Below are 17,182 nucleotides of genomic sequence, written 5' to 3'. Positions count from 1 at the left end.
TCAAACAGGAGTCCATGGTAGTTCTATTTTAATTAATGATAACTCTCACTGTTCTTAAATAGATTGGTAGCAAACTACTTGTTAGGATCCTGTTTCAATTGGCCTGCCTGTGATGTCATTGCCTGCCTCCCACTGGGCGTGGGCCTACCCAGGGCCATATGAAAGTACAAACCCACCTACTGCTCTCTCTTCCTCTCTTCTTATTGTCCTCCTCCCTCTCACCTCTCTTAACTCTTCTCTCTTACCTCTCTGTTTCTATTCCTCTGTCTCTGTCTCTGTCGCTGTCTGTCTCTCTGTCTCTGTCTCTGTCTGTCTGTCTGTCTCTCTCTCTCTCTCTCTCTCTCTCTCTCTCTCTCTCTCTCTCGGGTACCTCTCCCTCCTTTCTTTCTCTCCCCATGCTCATTTAATAACCTTCATATAATATCTGTTTCCTGGCATCTTTTTTTTAATTATTAAAGTAGGTGGCCCATACCTTTGTCCTTCTGCTTTACAGGAGATTTCTGTGCTTGCCATGTTACTGTTTCACAGATGTCAAGAAGTTCCATATGGCCTTTCCTAAGCTCACCTTAAAGTATTTGTGCTTCTAACACAAACTTTTCCCCAAGGCTCTGCTATGCTATATGTCTACTGCCTTTTCCTACAATGTGTATATGTCTAGCAATGTGTATTTCGCTGCAGATTTCAAACAGTGATGATGCTAACATGTCTAAAATTTTGTCTCCCTTTATGAACTTAAGAGGATTCTTGAAAGCTACAGAAAATCCACCTCTCAGGTCAAATGGAATCCAGATAAGTACTGTCAATCAACAGCCTAAGTTTCTCACCTATCGTCTATCTATGAGGGTGAGATTCCTCCCCTCGTAGTTTTGGGACTCCCCTACTAACTATCCAATTGCTACCTTTCTGCACTCAACACCACTGATTAAATAAATTCTTTCTTCCTACTCTGTGTAAACACTTCCCTTTGTCTAAGAGACTGTCCACAGCTCTCTGGTTCACTGGGAGTGGAGGTACCCAACCCTGGTCTGCATGACTGTTGATGGTCCTTCTTGCTGACCTACAACTAGGACTTTCCCACCGGGTGAGACTGCAGACGCAGTTCTTTTCCCGCAGCTGCCAGTCACTGAAAATTCTAGTGCACTAGTGGGCTGTGCTCCCAGGCCAGTTCATCCTCAGATCTGCGCTCTTTTGCTCACTGGTCAGTGCTGACAAGCTACTGAACAGTCTGTACCTGTCTTTTTGAGTCACAGTCCATTTCTGGGGATGCCCTAACAGATTACTGACTTCACTTCCCCATGAGAAATAGTCCATTGGCCACCTTTTCAGGCTCCTACAGGATGCCTTCTGGAGAATTTCAAATCCTTATGCCCACATTAAGGGCTGCTAAGCTTACACACCTCTGCAACCAAACTCGGACAGACCCAAAACTAAACTTTTTAAGTTATCGCCATCAATCGGATACAATAAAAGGAAGCGCCTTATAGCCAAACCTTTTCTTTGCTCTCCCAAGGGTCTGAAGTATACACCTAGGGTAAAATGAAAGGAAGTTCCTCATATTCAAAACATTTCTTGGCTTTCCAAAATTTTTCAGATATTGTCTTCTTCTCTTATTTTCAAGCCTTTTCTCTTCGCTCTCCCAAAACTTTCAAATGTACACCTAACTTACTAACTTTGTCTTCTGCCCACATATAGGTTCCAGTGTCCTGCCAGGCATCCTACATGCAGGACATCGCCAAAGCAGCTCCCTAGCAGTACTCCACTCCGACCTCACAGATTGTGCCAGCTGGGCCTGCGTTGTTCCTCCTATCTGGGCCTGCCTTACCCCTCCTGGCCACAGATGTTCACAAACGCTGCACAGCAAATGCAACAGCCTACTCTTCCAGGACCTGGCCAACATTTCAGCCTTTTAATCCCCTGTCACCGTCCCACTATCAGCAGGAATCAGTCAAAGACTACTTTCTCCACCCCTTATCCATTTACAAAAGAGTGAAATGGTGTGCTCCAGACCCGGGGCAAACAGATCCAGATTCTTCCAGCACTCCTCTGTGCCTATCTGCTGCATGACATGGCTGACATACCCTGCCTTCTACACTGAACTTTTCAGGACAGAGCGGTTTCCTTCCTCTTCACATCATCTGGACTTGTTGCTATTGCTCCTCTCTCCTCTCCTCCCTCTCTCTCTCTCTCTCTCTCTCTCTCTCTCTCTCTCTCTTCTCTCTCTCTCTCTCTCTCTCCCTCTCTCTCTCTCTTTGGGTCACCCTTCCCCCTTTCCTTCTCTCCCCATGCTCATTTAAAATAAACTTCTCCATATAATATCTGTTGTCTGGTGTCTTATTTTTCAATTATTAAAACTACTCAGTAAGCCTTTTCTTCATAGACACAGAAAATATTTTTACCCTTTTTCAAAATTATTATAAATTGTGGTGTTTTGGGTTTTTCTTAAAAGACACTTCTCTGTGCCTAACAGCCAAAATTCCTTGCTAAGATTGGTTTTTCTTAGAATCAAATGGCATATACTCACTTATATCTGCATACTAGCCCAAGGGGCATGTCCCACGAAAGCCTTCACTTACCAGGAAACTGGGACAGAGGGGAAGGCATCCTATTGGGACTCTAAATGAGAGACGCATGGGAGAATAGCAAAATAAAAGGATACAGAGGGTCCTAGAAATCTACAAGTAGAACAATATGATAGGCAGATTTGGGCCCAGGGGTCCCGCTCAAACTTAGGCACCAGCCAAGGACAATACAGGCGGTAAACTTTAAACCCTTACCCAGATCTAGCCAATGGTCAGAACATTCTCCACAGTTGAGTGGAGAGTGTGATATGACTTTCTCATGTACTCTGGTGCCTCACATTTGACCATGTCCCCTGGAGGGGGAGACCTGGTGGCACTCAGAGGAAGGACAGCAAGTAGCCAAGAAGAGACTTGATACCCTATGAGAATATATAGGGGGAGGTAATCCCCCTCAGGAACAGTCATAGGGGAGGGGAATAATGGGAAAATGGGGGGGGGGAGGAATGGGAGGATACAAGGGATGGGATAAACATTGAGATGTAACAAGAATAAATTAATAAAAAAAATGAAGATTTAAAAAAAAAAAGATTGGTTTTTCTTGCCTTTGGTCTCAGCTAGGACCCTGTTACTCTGTAGCAGGAGGACACATGAGAATCTTTGGAAGAGAAGCTGAAATAATGTCTTCCAGAGGACTTGGAATTTGAAAGAGCTTCATCGGGTCACCCTTATCTGTCTGGGAACATGGCCGGTCCCTGAAAATGTCTAGGCAAAAGGATCTCCTCTCCTCTCAAGCAAACCTTTACTTGTTCATTTCTACTAAGAGCAGAGTCTCTCATCAACCTATTCAGCCAACCTGTTTTATAACAGCAGACGACGGAAGTTCAGGTTTCTAGTGTTTGTTCCTGTGCTCCGAGGCAGCAAGAATCAATCTTCTCCTAGGTCCTGTGAATTCACAAGCATGTCTCTGCGCAGCGTTATCTTTAATAAGTCTTAAAGCATGTTCCTAGTGTCAAAATGGCTCAGCCGTTAAAGGCTAGGCTCACAACCATAAAAACTTTCAAAGTTCCCATTCCAATGCTCCCACAGCATCGTCTCTGTAGGCTGTGAACTCCACTAGCTTCCCCAGAATTAAAACGGGAAAAACCTTAACAGCATCAAGTGTAAAACTGTTTAAGAACTTCTTCCTTTAGCAGAGTGAAACATATTATCAATTTTAAAAATTCCATCATAGAAATACAGGAACCCAAGCTGGTATATCAATGTTTCGTTACTTAATATTTAGAGTATGATTAAACACATTTGTGTATCTAGTGCAATGTAGTTTAATTCAGTCCCCCTTCCCCTTAGAATCCCTATTTTAAGCCATTTTATGTACCAGAAGTCACTGAACTGTTCATTTTTAAATGGTGAGTTTTATGCCCTCTGAAATAGTCTGTTAATTTGAAAAACAATTCTTTCATTGTCAACCCCATCTTTAGAAATTAGCTAAAGATGCTGAGGGCATCCACCCTCCCTCCTGAGCGGCTTTTCGTCAGAACAGGGACACCTTAAGGGCCAGCTCTGTCACCGTTACTCCTTCATGGGACTTTCTGGTATCACAAGCTGTTCGTTTTGTGTAACACTTCCTACAAACTCCGTATTTTGGACACACAGATCCTTAAAAACAAGTATTCTTCTTCGTTGCTCTTGGCAAAGCCACTGCCCTAATCCGCTGCTCAGGTTAAAATCTGATAATAGTGGTGCCTTTACCTCCAGAGAACCGCTGTAGGCAAACATGTCATGAGTGGCCCAGTTTGACTGAGAACAGACCCACGCCACTGGTCACAAAGGTAAACATTTGAGACATTTAACCCAGCCCAGCAGTCCTAAATGGAAGGGGATGGTCATCTGGATTATGAATCACCTAATTGGCATGTCAGAAAATACGCATTTTATTGACAGAAGGTGATTGTAGGGGAGAGTAATTTTTCATGTAAATACCAGACACCTGCCTCCTTCTCTTCGTATTCATGTGACTGTGTGTGGTGGGAAGGAGGGAGAAGCTGAGTAATGCTCTGTTACAGCTTTGTGTTGTGTGATGCTGGGGTTTATTTTCAGCAGCTATCCAGCAATGTGGAATTGTCTGGCTTCCAAATAATTCCTCGTCGTTCATGAGAGATCTTTAACTTTCTCTGAGTTTCACATCAGTCGCTGTATAGAAAAGCAGTCCCTTGTCTATCTCTTCCTCGGTAAGCACTATGCACTAGTTAGTACCAAAAAGGTTATTGTATGTACTCACTGCTACCATCACACACACACACACACACACACACACCAAGAATAAATAATTCTTTAAAAAGAAAGTTAGAATCTGAATTCATCTTACTGTACCCATGTACGCGTCCCTGAGTAACTATGCTTAATAGTCTCTGCCCATGGATATGTTTTTCATTGTGTCTGTGTGCATATGTGTAAAACGGATACTATGTATGCATCCCCTGAAAGCCTACATCTGTCCAGAATTGGAAAATTATGATCGCTAGAATTATTTGACATCCTCCAGTCCTTTTTTCCTTTTAAAAGAAAATAAGATTCAGAAGCTAGAGACATAGTTCAACAGTTAAGAGCACTTGCCGTTCTTTCAGTGAACCAGCACCCATGCAGTGTCTTACAAGCGCCCATAACACCAGTTCCAGGGGATACAGCAACCTCTTCTGACCTCTGAAGACACCAGGCATGCATGTAGTGCCCTTACACACATGCAAGCAATACACTCATGCATGAAAAATAAAAACAAATACATCTTTTTAAAATTCAGAAATAGTTAAATCAATTTTCTTTAATAAATAAATTGATTGCCAACCTGTCCAGGGAAATATCTTAACCAAAACATAGTTGAGATATAAAAATCCACTAGGAAGGTAGGAAGGATGGAAGAAGGAAGGAAGGAAGGAAGGAAGGAAGGAAGGAAGGAAGAAAGGAAGGAAATGGAAGGGTACAGTTTGAAAATCTTATATAATTAACACAGAGCAACATTTTGATTCTGTGACTGGTTCTATTAGGAGAACTACAAATGTTTAGTGTCCCAGGTGTGTGTTACTCACATCAAGAATGACCTCTGGGCTCTGGGAGTAAGTCAGAAGAAGACTCAAGTCCCCACAGTCACAGTAGTTAGTGTTGTCCATGCTCCCAAAGCACCATAATTCTTTTTAAAAAGGAATTTGGAGAAGACAATGACAAGATGCAGAGCCTGCTGAGACTTTAATTGTTTCTGCTAAGGAACAACTTCTCAATTTTTTGTTTGTTTGTTTTCTTGGTGCATAGTTTAGTTTGTAGGACTAGTATAAGTTCAATAAATATTTGGTTTAATGATTTGGAGAATGGAGGGACTGTAGGATGTTTCTTAGAATAAGGAATAGTAGAACTCTGTTATCTAAGATTGGAATAAAAAATAGTGTGTAGCTCAGTAACTATAAAAACCTAGAAAAGGGGCTGAAGAGATGGCTCAGTGGTTAAGGGCACCGCCTGCTCTTCCAGAGGTCCTGAGTTCAATTCCCAGCAACCACATGTTGGCTCACAACCCTCTATAATGTTATCTGATGCCCTCTTCTGTAGATAAAGCACTCATATGCAATAAATAAATCTTTAAAAAAAAAACCTAGAAAAGAAGCTGGGAGCATCTGAGCCACTGGATACGAACTGTGTTCTGAGATCTTTTATTTTGAGGGTCGATCTCTCCATCCTCAGCATTAAGAACCTTGAACTGCAGCTCTCCTTATTAAAGGGATGCCCTGTATGTGGCAGAATAAATGCCTACAGTGGCCTACTCCCTTCATCCAGCCACACACTAACTCAGATATAGCCAGTAAATGGCTGTAGCATCCAACCTGCCACCAGTTGTTGCAACCAAAACTATCTCAACAAATTGCCAGACATCTTTGTTTGATAAAATGTGCCTCAGAAAGAACCAGTACTTTAGGTTTCACTTTAATTATCTCTGCCTCAGTTCAGCACTCTTCATGCCTCTAAACAAGCCCAAGTACACTGAAAATACTTTGCTTCAGGGTCATAACAAAATTGAGAAGAACATGAGTAGTCATGGTCTGCTCTGCAAGTATGTTAGTCAGGTTTTTGTCATGGTGACAAAATACCTGAAAAGCCTTCTAAAGTGAGGAAAGGCTTATGCTGGCTCCTGGTCACTTGACAGGATTGCTTCTGGCTCTGTGAGTGGTGAGGCAAAGCATCATGGCAGAAAGCATGTGGCATAGCAAAACGGCTCACCTCATAGTGACAGAGAGCACCAAATGCCAGAAGAAGCCAGAGTCAAAATAACTCTTCAAAACCACGCCACCAGTGACTTCCTTCTTTCCATCAGCTCCATCTTCCATGGTGTCTGCCATCTCCCATTAGCCATTCAATTATGAGCACATTGGTGGATTAATTCATTGATCAGGTCAGAGCCCTCATGAGCCATCATTTCTCTCAAAGCCCTACCTCTGAGCATTTCATTAGGGACTAAGCCTTCAAGGGACATTTTGTATCCAGACCATAATGAGCTACAGCTGACAGAAGCTCAAGGGAAACACGTGGTATTTTGAAATTCCTTCCCAACCCTTGGTTTGCCACCACTTGTCAAATGCCTCCTTAAGCCTTCACCAGAGGACAGTCTTCACATGTGCATGAAATAACTAAAAAAATCAACCAGGGCTTCCTTCCCCAGACCACATTCCCAGCTCTTCTTGTTGCCTAGCAGGGATTCCTGTCCTTCTCCAGATAATAAAACAGGGGTCATCTCCACAGGATAAGCATATCTTAATAAGATAAAGTATCTATGGTTTTTATTCAACAAGAAAAATGCAACTAATAGCTTCAAGAGATTTGTTTCCTTCTATAGTCTTATCGGTTATAACCTAATCAATTATCTTTAAAGGTCACACATAGGTTCATGTTATATTTCAAAAATATCCCCATGTTCTTAGGCTTCATATGAATCTATGATAACTACTGTGGAAACACTAATGGATGGGAGATGAAGGTAGGCCAGTTTGGGGTGCTCAGTTGGCTGTTGCCTGTATAACACATCTGCATTGGCAGCTGTGATGGACGTGTTTGATGGTGAGAGATGGGCATTTCTGCTGTGAAGGCTTTCATTTGTTTTCCATCACAAAGACATGCAATTTCCTGCGTTCTCTGCCCCTAGGGTTTTTCCTGTAAAAAGAAAACATCACTTTTGACTTTCAGCATATCTGAACTAAATTAGTCTCATAAGTTCTCAGTGTTCTCCAAGACCATGGGAGAAAAAGTAACGGAACAAACTCTGAAATGAAGTAGAACCAACAAATGTTATGTTTCCCAGGGAGCTTCTAGAGGAACACTTGCACTTGGATGGGCACAGCTCTCCAAGCAGAAGCCAAGGAGCTTCCTCCATGAAAAACTTGTTTTAACAGGTGTTGAAGAATTCAATCACTGGAGAACTTAGGAATCATCCTAAAGTTTCAAATAATAGTTGGGTGATCACTTTGGTTCAAAAAGTTTTGCCTTCCATGTATGAGCTAAAGATATGTCTTATTCCAGATCACTTGACTGATTTTGCACAAGGTTTTAAGCTTAGACACCTAGTACCACACACACACACAAATAAGTTTACTACTGTTATTTTTAATGAAGTACATCTACTTCATAACCTCAATGTGAACAACACCCATGACATGAGTCCCTTAGCCATTGATTTACTGTGTGGTATCAAGCAAATCTTTAACTTTTTCTGATCTGAATCCTCCCATCTTTAAAAAACGTCCAGATAATTTGTTTTTGTCAAATATCTTATGTGTGCTTTTTAAAATCAGAAATTCTTATAATCTTTAATTAAAATGTATGTTATAAGAATGTTGTCATGCAAACTCTGCTCTTAAATAGTTCCTGATATGAATTCTTTTGCTTTCCATTAGAGATGATATTCACTGTTGTGACAGTGTCCACTCTGTGTAACTTAACTTTTTCTTGTTTATCTCTTCTGTATCTGCTCTTGTTTCCACTGTACTTGCTTAGTTAGTGCCTACTCTTTTGTTAGGTCTTTGTTACAGCATGACATGATTCCATTTGTCTAAGTAGAACAGGGTTTCCATTCTGAACTTCCTGCTGCACTGTTTGTGCTCATTTATCATGGCCCTTAGTGTCAAATATTTCATATTACAATAACAATTTAATTTTGAAGACATGTCTTTTATCTTTATGAATGCAGTGTCTACTCTAGTGATTAATAAGGAATAGACCATTGAAAATACATGTATTTGGTAGTGATTCTTGTTGAATGCATCTTTTTAGAGGAGGTTCTTGTGCACTGTGTTTTCAGATGCTGATTTCAGCCCCCTTAAACTTGTTGAACCAACTCCTGTATACATGTGATGTTAAAAAAAAATGTTTTCTAATTCCCTCATTGTCTAATGAAGATCTAAAGCCTATGACTAGGCAAAAGAGAGGTCAGAGTTGTTTATGCCTCTGGGATTGGACTTGGGAAACCAGGAAGCAGGGGGAGAGATGTAGGGAAAAAGCAGAAAATGGAGCAGAAAGGAAGTCTCCATGGGGCAGGATGGTGATGGCATGTGGCCATGAAGTCTCCATGGGGCAGGATGGTGATGGCATGTGGCCATGAAGTCTCCATGGGGCAGGATGGTGATGGCATGTGGCCATGAAGTCTCCATGGGGTAGGATGGGTGATGAGCATGTGGCCATGAAGTCTCCATGGGGCAGGATGGTGATGAGCATGTGGCCATGAAGTCTCCATGGGGCAGGATGGTGATGAGCATGTGGCCATGAGGACAGACTGATGGGACGGAAGCTGCCTGGGAGTCACCAGTTTGGCTTTTTTGTGGGTTTTAAAGACACTAGGATTAGAATATCCCAGAATCTGCCCAGCATAGTGCTTACAGCTTAAAAATAAATCATAGTCTCTCTGTATATCAGCCATTGGGGAATTAGCTGGTTAAAGAGAACTGCTGTTATATTAATTTCCTGTATTAATTAATATACAGAGATAATTACTTAATTATATAGCATCTATAAATGTAGAATCCCATGTTGTAGCTATAAAAACTATACAAAAGTAATAAGAAAAGTGATTCTACCTGTTTTACATACTATTCTAAACAGAGAAATAACAAGTGAAAACTTGGACAGTAAGTTATTGCTCAGCTTTTAGAATAAAATTTTAAGTTAATATACATTGTGCTGCCAAAGTCAAAGTCCTTACAAAGGCCTAAAATGGTTTTCACTTCAATCCTTACTCTCCAACCAATGAGACAGAGTCACAGTTACGTCTAAAGGCACTCATGTTTCATATTTACCAGCTCAGATCCCCACTTGTCTCTTAACAAGATGCCTTGGTCTTCTCATTTCGAATATTTCCTGGTTTTGTTTCTGTTATTATGACAAACACCATGACAAAAAGCAACTTTGGGAAGAAAGTACTTATTCCATCTTACACTTCCAAGTGCCAGTCTACTATGGAGGAAAAGCAAGACAGGAGCCCTTTAAAATTTTTTTCCAGCAGACAGTGGTTAGTATAAAAACTTGTAACAGATCAAAATATCAAAATCAGTAAGAATTTAGTGATAATCCCTAAACAGGATATCTATATTACACACACATACTCACTGCTTGGGAAACACTGTGGAAGAGGTAATAGAAAAAAAATGTGGGAACTGGAGAATGGGGAGAAGTGCTATGAAATGCTGTATTCTGAGTGTGACGTTGCTGTTGGATTCATGGACTTCTTAGTGGTTTCTATAGTAATTCAAACAGTATGAGCTGGTTGGTGCTGAGAGATGCCTTTAACCTCAGTACTTTGGAGGCAGAGGCATGCAGATCTCTGAGTTTGAAGCCAGCCTGGTCTACAGAGTGAGTCCAAAACAGCCAAGGCTATACAGAGAAAGCATGTCTCAAAAAAAAAAAAAAATGAACTCAGGCCAGGGATGATGTTCCCAGCACTCATGAAGTAGAGGCAAGCAGATTTCTATAAACTGGAGGCAAGCCTAATCTACATAGAAAGTTCTAGGCCGGGCAAGGCTACATAGTTAAAGCATGTCTCAACGAAGAAACAAGCATTACTGAATTCAGCATCTGAATATCAAACTGCTACCTCGCATCTCCATCTGAGACACTGCCGTACATTTCAAGCCTAGCCAGTCTGAAATAAGCTATTTAATCTCTGTCTTACTCTGTTTGGGCTTCTGTCACAAAATACTGAATAGCCTATAAAAAAATTAGAATTTTTCCTTTATCATTCTAGAGCTTAGACAATCCACAATCAAAGCACTGAGGGGCACAACATCTGGCGATGACCTACCTCTTGACTCGTAGTTGATTCTGCTTACCATACTCTAGTGTGCCAAAAATGACAAAAAGCCTTCCCAAACCTTCTCTCATAAGGGTAGTAATCCCATCCCCGAAAAATCCACTCTCGTGCTCTAACCACATTTCAAAGCCCAGCTTTTTTTTTTCATTTTATTATTTTATTCATATTACATCTCGATTGTTAGCCCTTCCCCTGTTTCCTCTCATTCTTCCCTCCCTCCCACTTCCCCCCTTCTCCCCTCCCCTAGTCTGTGATTGAGGGAGACCTTCTCCCCCTATATATGCTCTTAGAATCTCGAGTCTCTTCTTGGTAACTTGCTATCCTGCCACCAACTTTGAGGGTAGAACTTTGGATCATAGCAAGTTCTCCCACAAACTAATTCTTCTGGACTTCCCCCCACCCCGCCACCTGCCACCGGCTCAGGATATAATTAATAATGATATTATCCAGGCAACTAAGACCAGGTAGTGATTTGGGAAGTGGATAATGCCATGTGTCCCCACGTAATATTCAGTTTTGTTCCTGAAAATGTCAAAATGCTACGATTTCTATTTCATGAAGCTCCTTCAGTATGTCATTGGTCTCCGGACAGTGGAAGGCACAGGAAAGTGAACACCAGCCTAGTTCCTAGAATGATCTATACTTTTCTCCCTGCTAATGGCTGTTCTGACTGGACCCTGGTCTATGGTTTGCCTCAAAGTAAACAGGCAAGCCGTGTAGTTGGGATGCTGAAAGACAATAGACCGTTTCCCTAGACTACTGGTGGTGTAAAAAAGAAAAAAGAGAGAGAAATGAATCTCTTTGGAGAAACACCTTGAACCTATGTTTGGCCTTCCCTTTTAGATTGTGGCATGCAGACTATTTTAGAGTCCTACAAAGAGAGAATTAGGATGTGTACCATGAGCTGGGCTTTGTGGTGAGCACCTTTGATCCCAGCACTCAGCAGGCAGAGGCAGGGGGATTTCTGTAAGTTTAAGGGCAGCCTGGTCTACATAGTGAGTTTCAAGACGCCCAAAGCTACAAAGTGAGACCCTGTCTCAAACAAAACAAAACAACAAAATGGCTGGTGGGAACCTCGAGAGAAACGGGCATTCAAGAAGATGCCTACCTAGAGGTAGAATCCCGTTTCTCCTGGCAACTTCCAACTGGCCTCTAGTTTCCAGGCACTTTCAGAAGCCTGACTCACATTCTCGCCAGCGTACGCTCTCCTAGAGAGAAAGTGCATTTTGTCCCATCTGCAGCCCAAGCTGTGAACACAGTTGGGGTAAAATATCAGCGGTGGAATTTGGACAAATTGCTCTTTCATCGGGAGGAGTAAGGTAACTGCAGCAGATGGTTAATAGCACTGAACACGAGTCACCCGCAAAGACAATGGTATCTAGAAGAATTATTCATTTTGCTAAGGGCATTAAAAAAAATGGAGGATTGATGACTTTGCTAGAAGGCAGCAGAAACTGTATACCTTTGATCAGAATGAATGATTTAGTAGGTAATAATGTACTATAGAGTTTACTTTAAACAACTCACATTTATACCGTAAGTTAAAATTTTCAACAAACTGTCCTTCGTGATAAGTTAATCTTCAATCAGTATGGAGAGAGGTGAAAGCTCACGTGATCCCTAGGCCTCCAGTACCTGGAGCACTTAATGTTTGCAGATTAAACAGTGCTGTCCTGAAGCATTCTAGAACCTAAGATAAGACTTTGAAAATCAGCGATATTGAGCCTATCTTTATTTAACATTTTGGTGTTTTATTTTTCGTGAATCCTTTGCACAAAACTTGGACATTTTGATTTTACAATATCCATTAGAATGTTATCTAATTTTATTTACTGAGGGTACAATATCATTACACTTTTAAGTATCATTTTTAAATGTCAGTGTCCTAAAATCCAACATTAGATGAACTTGGTTAAATATACTGTGGAAATATGTCAAGATTTTATATGTATTCAGTTTTACCTGCTGCAGCTTAGATGCTGGTGAGCCGACTCTAAGTCATTAACTATCTTCTCTTATTTCTTAGCAATAGAGAGTAATAAGTGCTATGGATTTGTTGTTGTTGTTGTTAAATGTAAGTGCTTATAATAAAAACGTCAATTTATTTTTTCGTTATAATTTTTATCAGTTCTTTGAGAATGTCATAGAATCTGTTTTGATCACATGTGCACCCTTGTCTCCCTAAGCCTCTCAGATCCAACCCTTCCTTACCTACCTACCTGCCATCTCCCAACTTCTTGTCCACTGGTGGGGTTTGTTGTTGTTGTTGTTGTTTGTTTTGTTTTATCTTGTTTTTCTTTGTTTTTAATAGTTGACCAAGTCCAGTTTCTGCTGGTGTGCAGCCATCCAGTGGAACACGTTCAACCTACCTGGGCTCCATCCTTGAAAAAGAAAATCATTGGACTTGCTCTTCCCTACAGGCCATCAGCAAACAGAGCAGCTCCTCAGTGAAGGATGGAGCTCAGGAGGCCCTCCCGACTCCACACTGGAATGTTGACTGGCTTGCTCTAGTACAGGTCTTGTGCGGGAAACCACAGATGCCGTGAGAGCCTGTCGTATTCAGGAGACACTGGCTTGCTGTGGTGTTTCCCCACTTCTAGCTCTTACAATCTTTCTGCCCCTTCTCAATGTTTCCTAAGCCTTGGGATGGGTGTTGGGATATACATGTCCCATTTGGGGCTGAGCTCTCTCCACTAACACTTATTTTCTGTACTTTGACCAGTTACAAGTTTCTGTATTAACCACCATTTACTGCACAAAGAAACCCCTTTGATGAGATCTGAGAGTTATACTTACCTATGGGTACACAGATACAAATTTACAGGTCACCTTGTGACCGTTGTATGTAGTATCTGACTGTGTCTATTTAGCAAAATAATGATAGAATGTTCACTCCTGGGGCCTGTGAATCAACATAGCCATAAATCTTTGCCCATATTTGTTGAGTTCAGGCCTGCATTTTTCCTCCTGTGGAGCAGGCTTTAAATCCAATCAGAAACTTTTTAGGTACCCCTGTAACATTTTCACCACTATTGCACCCATGGGTCTATCTTGTCATACTGGTCATTACTGTAATTCACAAAGTTCATATCTGGGTGAGAGCACTGATGACTTCTTCCCTTCCCCCAAAGCCTACATAGAATCTCCCATTCCTATAAGAGCTAGGCAGCAGGAAAAGGCTTCCTAGTCAGTAGTTACTTGATTTCTCTATGCCCTTTGTCCATCGTATGTAGTATCTTCAGCAGTAGGGTCTTATCATCAAGTTCTGATTGACAACCATGAGGAATGGCATGGCCTGTATTGTTTGGGATGTGGGTATTACCAGGACAGCCTTGACTAATAAGTCAAAGGGAGATACCTCACACTTGAAACTGGCTTTTTTGGGCGGGGGTAGGGTAACTACCATTAAACTCCTCTATATGAATACAGATATTTAAGAAATTTATAAAACAATAGGTTTACAGATGGCTTTTCCGAACATTTCTGGTGCTATACCACCCTCCCAACCCTCCTGTGCCCTGCCCTCCCCTCCTTCTCTCTACCTAACTCCGTCCCCATTATGTCCCTTTTATCCTCCTGTAACTTCCAAAAGCAACATTTTTAATCATTGAGAACCATTTCTTCAGGTAGCTCCTTCATTACTTAAATAAGGTAGTGTGATTCTAATTAACAATTTATCATGTAAAGGAATTGTTTGTGTGTGAATGTTCAACTTCAGGTATCACTAATTAGGATCACTCTTCCTTGATTTCCGAGACAGGGTCCCTCCACTGGCCGGCAGCTCACTGATTATGCTAGGCTGGCTGCTCAGCTCTCCCCTGTGGCCCTGTGCTGGGATTACAAGTGCACACCACCATTCCTGGATTTTTTTTTTTTTATGTGGGTTCTAGGGATTGAACTCGGCTCCTTGTGCTTGAGTTACAAGTACTTTATAGTATTTTATGGTCTGAGCTTTATCTCCAACCAAGAAGCATTACTTAATGTGGTTTTTTTGATACATCATTATCTTGTATCAAGACACTGTTTTCTCCTCTTCACTTTTGGATACAATACGGCTTATAATTTCCCTTTTTTTTTTTTTTTTTTTTTTTTTTTATGTCTAGTTACTGATTGGTTTTTTCCAATTCTGTGTGTGTGTGTCTCTGTGTGTGTGTGTGTGTGTCTGTGTGTCTGTGTCTATGTAGGAGGGTCACCGGTGCTATAGTATGTTCTGTCAATCAGGAGGCAACTGTATGGAATCATTTTAAAGTTGCTTACTTTGTCCACTTAGGCATCTTGTCTGCTCTTTTGAGTTATTTTCGTTAGGTGCTAGACATAGCCGAGCTTACCTTTTTGGGTGCTATAAATATTCTTAAGTTTCCTCCTCTAAGTCACTTTGAAGTGTGTGATCCTTTGGGGTATTGCTTTTAGATGAGGTGTGTCCAAGATGCTACAGCTATAGAGGTGTGTGTGTGTGTGTGTGTGTGTGTGTGTGTGTGTGTGTGTGTGTGTTAATATCAGTATACAATTTTGTGCTCATAAGCATAGTACCTTGCAGAAGCTACAAAAGGGTGTTAGATCCCCTGGAGCTGGAGTTACAGGTGGGAAACCCTAATTAATATGGATTTTCTGCCAGAGCAGTATGTACTCTACTGAGCCATCTCTCCAGGCCTGGATGTTCCCCTAATGTTTGATAGATAATATCAGAGTAGCATTTACTTTAAGGATAATTATTTTCCACTAATGCATTGAGAGACCTTTCTGAACACTCTACCCAAATGAGGTTCCTAGTCTGGAGAGAAAGAACCATTTCCTGGATCCTTGTGAGATCAAAGTGCCGCTTCCTTATTTCTTCTATGTGATCCCTTCCCCAGCTTTAGGAGCAGCTGAATACTTGAGGGTTTCCTTCTTATGGAGCTCCTGGGTTTTCTCTGTCCCACTCCATCCTCTCCTCTGCTTTGTGAACTCTGACTTCTCTAGTCTCTCTAGATTTGTTGCTTAATCTTAAATTCACTTCCACGGGCTGAAATTGTTGTCAAAACAGTGAGTTGAGACAACCCTGTCTGCTTCCCATCTTTCCCGGAGCATTGTCCTTTTTTGCCTGGCAACCTGAAAACAATGCTTTATAAAGTTTTTTTGGTTGGTTGGTTTTTTTGTTGTTTTGTTTGTTTGTTTGTTTGTTTTTGTTTTGTTTTGTTTTGTTTTTTTAGCTTGGGCAGGAAAGTAAATCCAATCTCCACCTGGCCACCGGGCTGGAAGCAGAAGTCCTTCCACTGCCTTGTAGCACTGAATGCTGAGGCGTCCGAAGCTGCACTTGTCTGGGTTTTTTCTGCATAGTTGATTTAGGGACTCTTTTTTTTTTTTCTTTAATAGCTCTGAATCATCTTGAATTTTCATGAAGCAGGCCTATTTTTATTCATTGCCTTTGGTTCTTGGTGGGCCTGCAGCTTTGATCTTTGGGTAATTGAAAGGAATCTTTTTAGGTAACTTCCTTCCTTTGATTTCTCCCTATTATTTTCTTCTGGTCTACGCTTAGTTAAATGACAAATCTAAGTTTTATCATTTTTTTTTTTAATTTGCTTTGCTTTTTTTTTTTTAACGCCAAGAAATTACTTTATCTCCCACTCAATTGATCTTCCTCAAGTATTTTCTGGCAGTTTCTATGCTTTCTGGATTATTTGCTTCTTTGGAATTTCTCTTTGACTTCTATTTTTCATGATATAAGCTTTTCTCTAAAGCTGTACTGTAATTTTTTATGTGTGTGTGCACTTCATGTGTGCACTGATGCATGTGTGAGTAAGGGTACACTCACACACAGAGTGTGTATAGAGGTCAGAGTAGTGAGAATTTTGGTTCCTTTTAAAAAAAAAACCCACAGGAATATTATGGAAATATATTTCCCTTTTAACTCCAGGTGTGGAGATATGGGTCTGCTTTGCAGCAGCCGACTATGATTTGCCTCATGCTTTAGCAGGGGTGTGGTTTGGCCAGCTGAAGATAGTTTCTGTGAGTGTGTAACGTTTGGAATTCTGGGAACTTTTCAGAGGCTAGATAAATGCTTGGGCCCTGAGAGGCAATGTGGGTGGTTTGCTGGTTGATTGCTTGTTGGTTGCTGCTTGTTTTGGTTTGTTAAGTAGTCATGAGCAAAGACAGTAGAACAGGAAATTAGATATCCTGGTTGCAAAGGTCAAACTTGCCTCAAGGAACTCAATGTCCCTAATCAGCAGGAAGCAGACTCATGATAACATCGCCCCCTCACCCCCTACCCTTTTTTCTTTCCTGTATAGTGTTAGGGGGTTGAAAGGGAATAAGAAATGGGGTGGGAAAGGGTAGGAGAAAAAAGAACCCACAA

The sequence above is a fragment of the Acomys russatus genome, chromosome 2 (genome assembly GCF_903995435.1).
Source record: "Acomys russatus chromosome 2, mAcoRus1.1, whole genome shotgun sequence".
Lineage (NCBI taxonomy): Eukaryota > Metazoa > Chordata > Mammalia > Rodentia > Muridae > Acomys > Acomys russatus.
Note: the sequence above shows the minus strand (reverse complement) of the source record.